Source organism: Phyllopteryx taeniolatus, chromosome 16 (genome assembly GCF_024500385.1).
Source record: "Phyllopteryx taeniolatus isolate TA_2022b chromosome 16, UOR_Ptae_1.2, whole genome shotgun sequence".
NCBI lineage: Eukaryota > Metazoa > Chordata > Actinopteri > Syngnathiformes > Syngnathidae > Phyllopteryx > Phyllopteryx taeniolatus.
The window spans coordinates 340,482-356,631 of NC_084517.1; positions in this window are offsets into that span (position 1 = coordinate 340,482).

A 16,150-nucleotide genomic window follows, 5' to 3' on the forward strand; every position below is an offset into this window, starting at 1 on the left:
TGGTGTGTGTGCGAGGTTTACAATAAGCAGAGCTTACGCCTGAGCGTAAGAGACGGGGGTCAGGAAGGTTGCAAATCAGGGACAACTGTAAAATGGAGAACAAGAACAAAGGTTAGTTAGACTTAAAAATCTTCCACTAACTTAGTTGAACAAGTTAGAAAGTAAGCGGATATAAGCCAAACTTAGAAGCTATGACAAGAAACGCCGTTTACTGAACAGGTGACTATGGGAGGCTCGGTAGTGTTAGCGTGAATTTTTTGACAAGTGAAAACCCAGTGTGTCCCCTCTCATATTCTGTTACAGCCAACAATATGATGAAAAGTCTGTTTCAGTGGGGGACAAAGTGGACACAACTAGAAGCCATCAAGGATGCTGTGTGGCTGAGGTCGGAGTCGGTCGGTGCTCAGTGGCTCGTCGGAAAATGGTGGGAACACATTTGAGGTAATTGGTATTAAGCAGGTCACCTGCCCTTGAACAGCAATAAATGGTAAAGGCTATGCAGTACATATATTTAGGAGTTTTCAGTATAAGGATAGTTAAATTTTACTTAGAGTCAGACATCTCCCTAGTCAGTGGGGTTGGCAGAGTCACTAGATAGGATTGTGGGAGAAATTATGGCAAGAAATATTTTTGCCATTATGGGAGTATGAGGTCATGCAGTCCTCAGATAGGATTCTACTTCAAAATTTGTATTAAACGTTGGTAGGGGTTGGAAGAGAGAGGTCAGAAAGGAGCAAACCTCCTACTTGATTTCACCTACCATTGGTTAATGAGTCTGTTAGTAGTTTGTTAGAAAATTTGCTAAAGTACCAGTATCAAAAAATGCAGATCCAGTGGTTTTTCGAACCTCTAAAGTGACGGGATATGACCTGAATAATGACTTGGTCCAGGGGGCGGTAAACAGTCATTTGCTACAGGAGGCAAAGGGACGAGGAATTATCCATCCATCCATCCATTTTCTGAGCCGCTTCTCCTCGCTAGGGTCGCGGGCGTGCTGGAGCCTATCCCAGCTGTCATCGGGCAGGAGGCGGGGTACACCCTGAACTGGTTGCCAGCCAATCGCAGGGCACATAGAAACAAACAACCATTCGCACTCACAGTCATGCCTACGGGCAATTTAGAGTCTCCAATTCATGCATGTTTTTTGGGGATGTGGGAGGAAACCGGAGTGCCCGGAGAAAACCCACGCAGGCACGGGGAGAACATGCAAACTCCACACAGGCGGGGCCGGGGATTGAACCCGGGTCCTCAGAACTGTGAGGCTGACGCTCTAACCAGTCGGCCACCGTGCCGCCCGGCAGGAATTAATATAGGTAATTTTTGGCTTAAGGAAATTACTATGGAAGGTAGGGACACAGTCAAAATCTATCAAAAGGACTGTCTTGTTTGTGCTACGATGAATAACCTCAATTGGATTGTAAACCCTGTTGTCCAGGAAAATAATACTGCTGCTACTGAGTTCAAGTTGACCTGTGCCTACCAGCTGATGACTAATGACTAATGAAGGGTGAGTGCAAGCGCTGGGACCGCGTTTATCCTCTAACTAAGGTAAAAGGTGCTCCCCTCTATGGTGTCGAAATGGTCCCGTCCCTACCTTGCATCTTTCAAAATAAGATTAAGATAACTTTAGGCCCCAATAACAAACTTTCCCGATCAATTAGCCACCCGGATCCACAGTTTTTAAAATTCACACTATTTATTGTTTATTATGATGCGGCCAGATTGAGTAAGAAAAAGTTTGATTTGTGGTGTTCTGTTGAGGGACTTGCTACGGAGTGGATGGACAGGCACTTGTGCACTGGTTTCTATGATAACCCCCACTGTGATCAAGCCTCTCTCTCAGCAGGAGATCAACCATATGGCGGATTTCACCTGGGAGCGTGACCGGTGTGGGGGGTATTTTATTAATTTTCCCAGGAGTCTTCTCCTCAGGTTTGCTCTCAAGGCCTTTGAAGGGAAGAACCCCCACGGCCAAGATCTGCAGCTGCCGCTGAAAGAGGACGTGGAGACCTTGGTTGACGCCTTTGTATCCCGTTCTTAAGTTTTTTGCATTTGCTGTGTTTAGATTAGGTTTTATTGAGTATTGTAGTGAAATAGGCTGCAGGTATAGTGGTTGTTGATCTTCTGATTATCAGAAGATCAATTTGGGGGATTGAAGGTAATATAGAATACTTTATAATATTCTAATTTAATTCTATATGTAATATAATATAATATAGAGTTTCATAGTGTAACTGGTTTGGAAGGTAAGCAAGGATGTTTATTGCAGTATAATCAGATAAGGGGGTAGGAGTTTTTTGCAGGAAAGCAATACTTTCCAGCTGAAGTCATCGTTAAGGCCAATCAAAAGGGCTGGATGGATGAGGAGAAAATGAGAGAGTGGCTGAGTGAGGTGTACGTAAAGAGACCGGATGGTTTTTTCCATGCGTCACCGTCCCTGTTGATCTGTGACTCCATGCCCACCCATCTCACAGCCGCTGTGAAAAACCGAGTGCAACTGGGAGGCAACGCCGGGCGAGTTACGCCACCATATGTGAATGGATTGTGGATGCTTGGGTTAAGGTATCTGCTTTGACTGTTGTCCGAGCTTTCGCGAAAGCCTGCATCATTGCTGAACAGCTCCCCGGCAACGAGACTGACTGACAATGACGAGAGGGAACCCGGTGTGTTTGTTGGAGAACTTGCCCAGCTGTTCATTTCAGATACAGAAGATGAGGACTTTGATGGATTTGTGGATGAGGATTGATCCAAAAATAACGTGAGTACATTATTAAATACTTCAATAAAGTACAACCGAACTCAGTTTTGCTCCCGCTGCCTTGTTAAAAACATTGTTTTAGCGTGCATGCATGCTACCGTATGTTTTAAACTAGCGTATGCTTTACCATGCCTGCGCCCAATAATACGGTGCACCTTATGTATGTGTTAAATACAGAAATAGACCCCGTAACTGAGACTCCGCCTTTTAATACAGTGCACCCTATGGCCGTGAAAATACGGTAAATGAACCCTGCACCTGAGATCCCAATCTCTGCATGATCAGAAAAGAGGAAAATGAGCAAGTTAATGAAGAATTTTTTTTTTTCTGAATATGAAGTTACTCAATGAAGTGGAGGTGCGCAAGAAAATCCACTTTGGCACGCTGTCCTCCGGCGTTAACATCAAGTGAAAGAGGAGAGAATAGGACAGCCCGTGCTGCTGTCAATGCTGCGGGGTCGGAACAGCGCACACACGCTGAACTAAAAAAGAAGTGGTCAGACATTAAGGTGGATGTGAAGCGGAGGACAGCTGCCCAGCGGCAAAATGTGGCCAAAACAGTCGGAAGAACCGACGCGGTGGGCCTCAACCGGTTTGAGGAGAGAATCGCTGCAATCATAGGTGACACTACTCTCACGTGACTGACTCTGATTACCCCCAAGGTAAATACCATGTATTTTTATAACTCCCAAAAAAAGTGTTAAAACAGTAACTGACACTCAGCCCTATGAGAGTGAGGTTCATGCGTAAATGTTGTATGTACAACGCCAATTACAATGAAGTTGGGACGTTGTGTTAAACAAATAAAAACAGAATACAATGATTTGCAATGATGTTCAACCTATGTATAATTGAATACACTACAAAGACAAAATATTTAATCTTAAAACTGATAAATTTTGTTTTTAGCAAATAATCATTAACTTAAAATTTTATGGCTGCAACATGTTCCAAAAAAGCTGGGACAGGGTCATTTTTACCACTGTGTTACATCAACTTTTCTTTTAACAACATTCAATAAACGTTTGGGAACTGAGGACACTAATTGTTGAAGCTTTGTAGGTGGAATTCTTTCCCATTCTTGCTTGATGTACAGCTGTTCAACAGTCCGGGGTCTCCGTTGTCGTATTTTACGCTTCATAATGCGCCACACATTTTCAATGGGAGACAGGTCTGGCCTGCAGGGAGGTGAGTCTAGTATCCGTACTCTTTTACTATGAAGCCACGCTGTTGTAACACATGCAGAATGTGGTTTGGCATTGTCTTGCTGAAATAAGCAGCGGCGTCCATGAAGAAGACGTTGCTTGGATGGCAGCATATGTTTCTCCAAAACCTGTAAGGACCTTTCAGCATTAATGGTGCCTTCACAGATGTGTAAGTTACCCATGCCATTGGCACTAACATAGCCCCATACCATCACAGATGCTGGCTTTTGAACTTTGCGTCCAAAACAGTCCTTTTCCTCTTTGGCCCAGAGGACACGACATCCACAATTTACCAAAACAATTTGAAATGTGGACTTGTCGGACCACAGAACACTTTTCCACTTTGCATCAGTCCATCTGAGATGAGCCAGAGAAGCTGGCGGAGTTTCTGTGTGTTGTTGATAAATGGCTTTTGCTTTGCATAGTACAGTTTTAAGTTGCACTTACGGATGTAGCGCCGAACTGTATTTACTGACATTGGATTTCTGAAGTGTTCCTGAGCCCATGTGGTGATATCCTTTACACATTGATGTCGGTTTTTGATGCAGTGCCGCCTGACGGATCGAAGGTCACGGGCATTTAATGTTGGTTTTCGACATTGCCGCTGACATGCAGTGATTTCTCCAGATTCTCTGAACCTTTTGATGATGATATGGACCGTAGATGATCTTCTTCTTTTCCTTTCGGGGTCGCCACAGGCACCAAACCGGACACCCTCTATGCCTCGGCTGTGCCTTGAAATTCTGTCCATAAAAGTTATGAACAGAATCGGTGACAAAGGGCAGCCTTGGCGGAGTCCAACCCTCACCGGAAACGAGTCCGACTTACTGCCGGATATACGGACCAAACTCTGACTCCGGTCGTACAGGGACCGAACAGCCCTTATCAGGGTACCCCATACTCCCGAAGCACCCCCCACAGGACCCCCCAAGGGACACGATCGAACGCCTTCTCCAAGTCCACAAAACACATGTAGACTCGTTGGGTAAACTCCAGTGCACCCTCGAGGATCCTGCCAAGGGTGTAAAGCTGGTCCACTGTTCCACGGCCAGGACGAAAACCACACTGGTCCTCCTGAATCTGAGATTCGACTTCCCGACGGACCCTCCTCTCCAGCACCCCTGAATAGACCTTACCAGGGAGGCTGAGGACTGTGATCCCCCTGCAGTTGGAACACTACACTTCTTAAAAAGGGGGACCACCACCCCAGTCTGCCAATCCAGAGGCACTGTCCCCGATGTCCACGCGATGTTGCAGAGGCGTGTCAACCAGGACAGCCCTACAACATCCAGAGCCTTGAGGAACGCCGGGTGAATCTCATCCACCCCCGGGGCCTTGCCACCGAGGAGCTTTTTAACCACCTCGGTGACCTCAACCCCAGAGATAGGAGAGCCCGCCTCATAGAACCCAGACTCTGCTTCCTCATGGGAAGGCGTGTCGGTGGAAATTGAGGTCTTCAAAGTATTCTCTCCACCGGCTCACAACGTCCCGAGTCGAGGTCAGCAGCGCCTCATCCCCACTATACATAGTGTTGATGGTGCACTGCTTCCCCCTCCTGAGATGCCGGATGGTGGAACAGAATTTCCTCGAACCCATCCGGAGGTCTTTCTCCATGGCCTCACCGAACTCCTCCCATGCCCGGGTTTTTGCTTCAGCGACCACCAAAGCTGCATTCCGCTTGGTCAGCCGGTACCCAACCGCTGCCTCAGGAGACCCACGAGCCAAAAAGGAAAGAGACTCCCAATCGCGCCCTTCCAGGTCTCACTGTCATTGCCCACGTGAGTCCCCAGCGGGAGCGCTCTCCAGCACCCCCTCCAAGGACTCCAAAAGGGGTGGGTACTCTGAACTGCTGTTTGGTGCATAGGCACAAACAACAGTCAGGACACGTCCCCCCCACCCGAAAGCGGAGGGAGGCTACCCTCTCGTCCACCGGGGTGAACCCCAACGTACAGGCAATAAGTTGGAAGAGAGTCCAACCCCTCTCGAGAGGACTGGTACCAGAGCCCAAGCTGTGTTTGGAGGCGAGTCCAACTATATCTATAACTATATCGGAACCTCTTGACCTCACACACCAGCTTGAGCTCCTTCCCTGCCAGAGAGGTGACATTCCACGTCCCTCGAGCCAGCTTCTGTAGCCGGGGATCGGATCGCCAAGGTCCCTGCCTTCGGCCACCGCCCAGCTCGCACTGCACCCAACCCCTATGGGTCCACCCACAGGTGATGAGCCCATGGGAGGGGGGACCCACGTTACCCTTTCAGGCTGTGCCCGGCCGGGCCCCATGGGTGCACCAGGCATTCGCCTTCGAGCCCCACCTTCAGGCCTGGCTCCAGAGGGGGGCCCCGGTGACCCGCATCCGGGCAAGGGAAACCTGAGTCCCTTGTTTGTCATCATCATAAGGGGTCTTTGAGCCGTGCTTTGTCTGGTCCCTCACCTAGGACCGGTTTGCCATGGGTGACCCTGCCAGGGGCATAAAGCCCCTGACAACTTAGCTCCTAGGATCATTGGGACACACAAACCCCTCCACCACGATAAGGTGACGGCTCAAGCAGAAGTTTAAGGACAATGTTCCTCAACATACAATTGCAAGGAATTTAGGGACAAGCCGAAAGGAAAAGAAAAAGAAGAAGTCCATAATATCATCAAAAGGTTCAGAGAATCTGGAGAAATCACTGCATGTAAGCGGCAAGGCCGAAAACCAACATTGAATGCCCGTGACCTTCGATCCCTCAGGCGGCACTGCATCAAAAACCGACATCAATGTGTAAAGGATATCACCACATGGGCTCAGGAACACTTCAGAAGACCAATGTCAGTAAATACAGTTTGCCGCTTCATCCGTAAGTGCAACTTAAAACTCTACTATGCAAAGCAAAAGCCATTTATCAACAACACCCAGAAACGCCGCCGGCTTTTCTGGGCCCGAGCTCATCTAAGATGGACTGATGCAAAGTGGAAAAGTGTTCTGTGGTCGGACGAGTCCATATTTAAAATTGTTTTTGGAAATTGTGGATGTTGTGTCCGCCGGGCCAAAGAGGAAAAGAACCATCCGGACTGTTATGGACGCAAAGTTCAAAAGCCAGCATCTGTGATGTTATGGGGCTGTGTTAGTGCCAATGGCATGGGTAACTTACACATCTGTGAAGGCACCATTAATGCTGAAAGGTACATACATGTTTTGGAGAAACATATTTGCTGCCATCCAAGCAACGTCTTTTTCATGGACGCTGCTGCTTATTTCAGCAAGACAATGCCAAACCACATTCTCCACATGTTACAAGAGCGTGGCTTCGTAGTAAAAGAGTGCGGGTACTAGACTGGCCTGCCTGCAGTCCAGACCTGTCTCCCATTGAAAATGTGTGGCGCATTATGAAGCGTGAAATACGACAACGGAGACCCCGGATTGTTGAACAGCTGTAAATCAAGCAAGAATGGAAAATAATTCCACCTACAAAGCTTCAATAATTGGTGTCCTCGGTTCCCAAACGTTTATTGAATGTTGTTAAAAGAAAAGGTCATGTAACAAGGTGGTAAACATGACCCTGTCCCAGCTTTTTTGGAGCGTGTTGCAGCCATAAAATTCTAAGTTAATGATTATTTGCTAAAAACAATAAAGTTTATCAGTTTGAACATTAAATATCTTGTCTTATCTTCTATATCTTCTATTTTTGAGAGCATTGCTGATTGAGCGAGCAAGTGCAAGGAAGGCTTTTCCTTGGAACTCAGGATTGACATACAGTGGAGATTGTAAGGAAAAACCCGAGGTGGGCCGGATTAGTGGGGCCTGTCAGGGCCGTAGACCGAATAATTTCAATTAAGACGAGGGGTCCCTAATAAGGGAGAATTTTATCGATTTGTAAATTATCTAGAAAGGGAGCAATTTCATGTAGCCTGTCATTCATCAACAAGCTAGCGAACTGTGTGTGAGCATAAACCGTGAGGAGCACAGACGACAGCGTGGTTATGGCCTGCCGGTTTTGTTTTAAAGCGAAACAGCAGATGTTGAGAACTAAAATGTCTACCTTTAGCGTGTTGCTTAACGACCAGGAATTGCCAACTTTGTCAGCCATTTGTTGTCGTGTGGTTGGGATTTTGGACTGAAATTGCCGAAGTTGCGTCTCGATAGTAGTAAGGCTACAAGCCGGTGGGGGCGCTGTGAATTTGTTTTATTTCGGTCGCTATGTTATCGGTTTGCGGCGGAGCAGCACGTTCGGTTTCACCTGTGTTTTGGTTGAGCATCTGCGTTGGTGGACTTGGTGTAGCGAGGATGCTGTTACGGAGATTGGACCTGCTTGACCGGTCTGGTCTCACTGTGTTGACCATTCTTCGTTTCCTGCATGATGCATCGTGGGCGGAGTCTCGTTTGACCCCCCTTTCGCTACGTGGGGCTCCTAGTGGCTGAGAAGTGAGCGCCACAGTGGCGCAGTAACAAAAGTCCACGATAAGGCAAATGAGCAAGTGCAAAGCCAAGGAGAAACCAGTGTTAAGCTTGCGCAGCAAGGAAGAATTGAAAGCGTGGCCGCCAAGGCGAGCCACAGAAAGATTAAACGTAAACCAGGCAACTTCGACATCACGAATAACGTGGAATATAAGAGGAAGGCTGGGAAGCAGCACAGAAGGAGGCGTTCACCACCAGTGGTTACTGCAGAAGATGTAAGGTGTTGCCTGAGGGACAAAAGGGTGGGCAGGGTGGGAATAATTGCACAAAAGTGCACTTTACAAGGTCCAGAGAAGAAGTGCACAGGTAGTCCGTCGTCTGTGATAAGAGACAACGCCCACATGTTTTGTGCTGTTGAAGCAATGCATGTGTGAAAATCATGAAAGAAGCACAATGACTTACCACTTACCACTGAAAGTGACGGCAAGTTAATCAAGAAAGACACAATCAACGTTAGCGTGACAGCTGAATAGGTGGACCAATGATGAGGGATAGGGCCCCTAATGTGTGACTCAGGGTGCAGTTTTGCATCTCACCAAGGGGTACTGTGGTCTCAAAAGCTTGAAAGTATGGTCGGTGTCGTGAGTGCGGCCACTGGTGGACATCGTCGGCGGATGAGGAGTGTGAACCCCCTGTAGTTGGAACACACCCTCCGGAGACGCCGGATGGTGGACCAGAATTTCCTCGAAGCCGTCCGGAAGTCTTTCTCCATGGCCTCACCGAACTCCTCCCATACCCGAGTTTTTGCTTCAGCGACCACCAGAGCTGAATTCCGCTTGGCCAGCCGGTACCCATCAGCTGCCTCAAGAGTCCCACAGGCCAAAAAGGCCCGAGAGGAATCCTTCTTCAGCTTGACGCATCCCTCACCGTTGGTGTCCACCAACGGGTTCGGGGATTGCCGCCACGACAGGCACCGACCACCTTACGGCCACAGCTCCGGTCGGCCGCCTCAGCAATGGAGGCGCGGAACATGGTCCACTCGGACTCGATGTCATCCGCCTCCCCCAGAACATGAGCAAAGTTCTGTCGGAGGTGGGAGTTGAAACTCCTTCTGACAGACGTTCCCAGCAGACCCTCACAATACGTTTGGGCCTGCCACGTCGGACCGGCATCTTCCCCCACCATCGGAGCCAACTCACCACCAGGTGGTGATCATTTGCCAGCTGCGCCCCTCTCTTCACCCAAGTGTCCAAGACATGCGGCCGCAAGTCCGATGACACGACCACAAAGTTGATCATCGAACTGCGACCTAGGGTGTCCTGGTGCCAAGTGCACGTGTGGACACCCTTATATTTGAACATGGTGTTCGTTATGGACAATCAGTGACGAGCACAGAAGTCCAATAACAGAACACCTCTCAGGTTCTGATCGGGGGGTGCCGTTCCTCCCAATCACGCCCTTCCAGGTCTCACTGTCATTGCCCACATGAGCATTGAAGTCCCCCAGCAGAACGATGGAGTCCCCAGCGGGAGCGCTCTCCATCACCTCCTCCAAGGACTCCAAAAAGGGTGGGTACTCTGGACTGCTGTTTGATGCATAGGCACAAACAACAGTCAGGACCCGTCCCCCCACCCGAAGGCGGAGTGAGGCTACCCTGTCGTCCACCGGGGTGAACCCAAACGTACAGGGCAATAAGTATACCCACACCTGCTCGGCGCCTCTCACCGTGGGTAACTACAGAGTGGAAGAGAGTCCAACCCCTCTTGAGAGGACTGGTACCAGAGCCCAAGCTGTGTGTGGAGGCGAGTCAGACGATATCTATTCGGAACTTCTCGACCTCACACACCAGCTCAGGCTCCTTCCCTGCCAGAGAGGTGACATTCCACGTCCCGAGAGCCAGCATCTGTAGCCGGGGATCGGATCGCCAAGGTCCCCGCCTTCGGCCACCGCCCAGCTCACACTGCACCCGACCCCAATGGCCCCTCCCACAGGTGGTGAGCCCATGGGAAAGGGGACCCACGTTACCCTTTCGGGCTGTGCCCGGCCGGGCCCCATGGGTGCAGGCCCGGCCACAATGCACTCGCCTTCAAGCCCCACCACCAGGCCTGGCTCCAGTGGGGGCTCCAGTGGGGGCCCCAGTGATGACGCTGAAACTTGGAATTGAGGGTGTTAGGTAAAATGTGATTAGTGGCTATGCCCCACAGGTAGGATGTAACCTTGAGGTGAAAGAGAAATTCTGGAAGGAGCTAGACGAAGTAGTTCTGAGCATCCCAGACAGAGAGAGTGTCGTGATTGGTGCAGATTGTACTGGACATGTTGGTGAAGGAAATAGGGGTGATGAAGAAGTGATGGGTACGTTCAGCATCCAGGAAAAGAACTTGGAGGGACAGATGGTGGGAGACTTTGCAAAAAGGATGCAAATGGCGGTAGTGAACACTTTTTTCCAGAAGAGGCAGGAACATAGGGTGACCGACAAGAGTGGAGGTAGAAGCACGCAGGTGGATGACAGCTTGTGGGGACGATGTCATCTGAAGGAGGTTATCGACTGTAAGGTAGTGGTAGGGGAGAGTGTGGCTAGACAGCATAGGAACCTGGTGTGAAAGATGACTCTGGTGGTTGGCAGGAAGATTAGGAAGACAAAGGCAGAGCAGAGAACAATGTGGTGGAAGCTAAGATAGGACGAGTGTTGTGCAGCTTTTCGGGAAGAGGTGAAGCAGGCTCTCGGTGGACAGGAGGAGCTTCCAGAAGACTGGACCACTGTAGCCAAGGTGATCAGAAAGGCAAGCAGGAGAGTACTTGGTGTATCTTCTGGCAGGAAAGGAGAGAAGGAGACTTGGTGGTGGAACCTCACAGTACAGGAAATCATAAAAGGAAAAAGGATAGCTACGAAGAAGTGGGACACTGAGAGGAAGGAGGAGAGGTGAAAGGAATACATTGAGATGCGATATAGGGCAAAGGTAGATGTGTCAAAGGCCAAACAAGAGGCATATATATGATGACATGTATGCCTGGTTGGACACTAAAGAAGGAGAAAAGGGTCTATACAGGTTGGCCAACAGAGGGATAGAGAGGGGAAGGATGTGCAGCAGGTTAGGGTGATTAAGGATAGAGATGGAAATATGTTGACTGGTGCTAGTATTGTGCTAGATAGATGGAAATAATACTTCAAGGAGTTGAAGTTTATTTGCCAAGTATTTCCAAAAAACACAATGAATTTGTCTCCGGTAATTGAAGTTGTTCTAGTACGACAACAGACAGTCAATTGACAGAGAACACTTTCGAGACATAAAGACATTGAGAAAAACAGTCACTGAGCAATAAAGGGTTTCTAGTTACCTGGTAATGCAGGCCATGCTTTCTCAGAAGCCGCAGGAAGTACATCCTCTGCTGGGCCTTTTTGAGGACGGAGTTGATGTTGATCGCCCACAATGAAGTTATGGGAAAGAGTAGTGGAGGCTAAACTCAGGACAGGACAGTATTTGCGAGCAACAGTATGGTTTCATGCCTAGAAAGAGTACCACAGATGCATTATTTGCCTTGAGGATGTTAATGGAAAAGTACAGAGAAGGTCAGAAGGAGCTACATTGTGTCTTTGTAGATCAAGAGAAAGCCTATGACAGAGTACCATGAGAGGAACTATGGTACTGCATGCGGAAGTCCGGAGTGGCAGAGAAGTATGTTAGAATAATACAGGACATGTACGAGGGCAGCAGAACAGTGGTGAAGTGTGCTGTCTGTGTGAAAGAGGAATTTAAGGTGGAGGTGGGACTGCCTCAGGGATCAGCCCTGAGCCCCTTCCTGTTTGCAGTGGTGATGGGATAGACTGACAGATGAGGTTACGCTGGAATCCCCGTGGACCATGATGTTTGCAGATGACATTGTGATCTGTAGTGAAAGCAGGTGGAGGAACAGTTAGAATGATGGAGGCATGCACTGGAAAGCAGAGGAATGAAGATTAGTTGAAGTAAGACAGAATATATGTGCATGAATGAGAGGGGTGGTGGGGGAAGAGTGATGCTACAAGGAGAAGAGATAGCAAGATTGGAGGACTTTAAATACTTGGGGTCAACCGTCCAGAGCAATGGTGAGTGTGGTCAGGAAGTGAAGAAACGGGTCCAAGCAGTTTGGAACGGGTGGAGGAAGGTGTCAGGTGTGTTATGTGACAGAAGAGTCTCTGCGAGGATGAAGGGCAAAGTTTATAAAACAGTGGTGAGGCCAGCCATGATGTACGGATTAGAGACAGTGGCACTGAAGAGACAACAGGAAGCAGAGCTGGAGGTGGCGGAATGAAGATGTTGAGGATCGCTCTCGGAGTGACCAGGTTGGATAAAATTAGAAATGAGCTCATCAGAGGGACAGCCAAGGTTCGATGTTTTGGAGACAAAGTTAGAGAGAGCAGACTTTGATGGTTTGGACACGTCCAGAGGAGAAATAGTGAGTATATTGGTAGAAGGATGATGAGGATGGAGCTGCCAGGCAAGAGAGCTAGAGAAATACCAAAGAGAAGGTTGATGGATGTCGTGAGGGAAGACATGAGGGCAGTTGGTGTTCGATAGGAGGATGCAGGACATAGGCTTACATGGATAAGGATGACACGCTAAAGGGACAAGCCGAAAGGAAAAGAAGATGATGTGTGGAGAAAACGCTCATCACCTGTCCAATACAGTCCCAACAGTGAAGCATGGTGGTGGCAGCATCATGCTGTGGGTGTGTTTTCCAGCTGCAGGGACAGGGAAATTGGTTGCAATCGAAGAAAAGATGAATGCGGCGAAGTACAGGGATATCCTGGATGAAAACCTTCTCCAGAGTGCTCAGAACCTCAGACTGGGCCGAAGGTTCACCTTAAAAAAAGACAATGACCCTAAGCACACAGCTAAAATACCAAAGGAGTGGGTTCAGAACAACTCCGTGACTGTTTTTGAACGGCCCAACCAGAGCCCTGACATAAACCCAATTGAGCATCTCTGGAAAGACCTGAATATGGCTGCCCATCAACGTTCACCATCCAACCTGACAGAACTGGAGAGGATCTGCAAGGAGGAATGGCAGAGGATCCCCAAGTGTGAAAAACATTTGCATCATACCCAAAAAGACTCATGGCTGTATTAGCTCAAAAAGGTGCTTCTACTAAATACTGAGCAAAGGGTCTGAATACTTATGGCTGTGTGATATTTTAGTTTTTCTTTTTTAATAAATCTGCAAAAACTTCAACAGTTCCGTTTTTTTCCTGTCAATATGGGGTGCTGTGTGTACATTAATGTGGAAAAAATGAACTTAAATGATTTCAGCAAATGGCTGCAATATAACAAAGGGTGAAAAATTTAAGGGTGTCTGAATACTTTCCGTACCCACTGTATTTCTCAACGATATACTTTATATACCATGTTCTTTTTCAGTCTGACCTTTAGAAGCATTTGATACTATGGGTTCCTCATTAACCTCTCCTTGAGCCGTCACCTTATTGTGGTGGAGGGGTTTGTGTGTCCCAATGATCCTAGGAGCTAAGTTGTCTGGGGCTTCACGCCCTGGTAGGGTCACCCATGTCAAATAGGTCCTAGGTGAGGGACCAGACAAAGCACGGCTCCAAAAACCCCTATGATGAACAAAATGTATGGATCTAGGTTTCCATTGCCCGGACGCGGGTTACCGGGGCCCCCCTCTGGAGCCAGGCCTGGAGGTGTGGCTTGAAGGTGAGCGCCTTGTGGCCAGGCAGGCCCCATGGGCCAGGCACAGTCCGAAAGGGTAACGTGGGTCCCCCTTCCCATGGCCTCACTATCTGTGGGAGGGGCCATAGGGGTCGGGTGCAGTGTGACCTTGGCGATCCGATCCCAGAAGCTGGCTCTAGGGACGTGGAATGTCACCTCTCTGGCAGAGAAGGTGTGCGAGTTTGAGAAGTTCAGACTAGATATAGTCGGGCTCGCCTCCACACACGGCTTGGGCTCTGCTACCAGTCCTCTTGAGAGAGGTTGGACTCTTTTCCACTCTGGAGTTGCCCACGGTGAGAGGCGCCGACCAGGTGTGGGTATACTTATTGCCCCCTGGGTCGGCGCCTGTACGTTGGGGTTCACCCCGGTGGACGAGAGGGTAGCCTCCCTCCGCCTTTGGTGGGGGGACGGGTCCTGACTGTTGTTTGTGCCTATGCACCAAAGAGCATTTTAGAGTACCCACCCTTCTTGGAGTCCTTAGAGGGGGTGCTGGAGAGCGCTCCTGCTGGGGACTCCATCGTTCTGCTGGGAGACTTCAATGCTCACGTGGACAATGACAGTGAGACCTGGAAGGGCATGATTGGGAGGAACGCACCCCCCGATCAGAACCCGAGTGGTGTTCTGTCATTGGACTTCTGTGCTCACCACGGATGGTCCATAACGAACACCATGTTCAAGCATAAGGGTGTTCACACGTGCACTTGGCACCGATGATGGGGGAAGATGCCGGTCCGACGTGGCAAGCACAAACGTATTGTGAGGGTCTGCTGGGAACGTCTGGCAGAAGTTTCAACTCCCACGTCCGGGGGAGGCGAGGGATATTGAGTCTGAGTGGACCATGTTCCGCACCTCTATTGCCAAGGCGGCCGACCGGAGCTGTGGCCGTAAGGTAGTCGGTGCCCGTTGTGGCGGCAATTCCCGGACCGAGGGATACCGTCAAGCTGAAGAAGGAGTCCTATCAGGCCTTTTTGGACTGTGGGACTCCTGAGGCAGCTGATGGGTACCGGCTGGCCAAAGAGAAGGTTCATGGATGTCGTGAGGGAAGACATGAGGGCAGTTGGTGTTCGAGAGGAGGATGCAGGAGATAGGCTGACATGGAAAAGGATGACGTGCTGTGACAACCCCTAAAGGGACAATCCCAAAGGAAAAGAAGAAGAATCGCGACACACCCTTTATACTCGAGTATAAAGGCCTCTTTATTCTCCCGCGGTGGGCAACGTCCACATTGCATCACATGACCGACGATTTGGCCCGTGTGGCCCCTTTACGTAGCTTGACGCGCACACGCGTCGAACGCGGCGGCGATCATCTCTCGTGATTGGTCCGTTTTAGTCACATGCTGTGATGACGTACTCAGCGTGCCCCTTGATTCTACATACCATCTACGCCGTTGCCTTCTCGATCGATTTTTCAGCATAATTAAACGTATCATCTGGTCATCTCGGTCCATTTGTTCAAGCAGACAGTGTTCCACGGTCGCCATTATTGTTGCTTTGTTCTTTGTTACTAAAAGGAAACTAAAAACGGAAATGGCCCAAAAAATGCAGAGGAAACTCCACCCTGTGGCGTCCTAGCCAATACAAGGCGTCGCGACACCCCCTACTTGGAGGTGAACTGCAGTACATTTTCAAAACTGCGGTTGCGCTCAAGTATAAAGGCAAACTTGCGGGACAGCCGCAGTGACGTCAGCACGGTCGGCGTCTGCGCGAGTATAAAGAAGCCTTTAGCGGTTAGTTAGCGGGCTAGCGGTAAGAGAGTCGGTTGCAAGGTAACCAAGCGGTGGCGGGCTACACGGCGCGCAGCACGAGGTTAAAACCAACAGAAAAGCACAATGTGGCGTGACAGTCACAAGTTTATTGTTTCCAAAGTAACAACCATCGATTGGTCACGGCGTCTTAGCAGGCGCTCCTCAGTAGTTTGCTAGGGGTTAGGTGGCTAACGGCTAACGGAGGGGGTCGGAGGTTACGTAATGACGCAAACGTCCATGAGGTGGCACTCGAGCGCACAGACCACGTGAAGAAGAACCAGGCTGCACCCTCACAATGACGTCATGTGGAATTTTCCCAACAAAGATGGCGAACTACGGAAGCCTTTAAGTCTTAAGTGA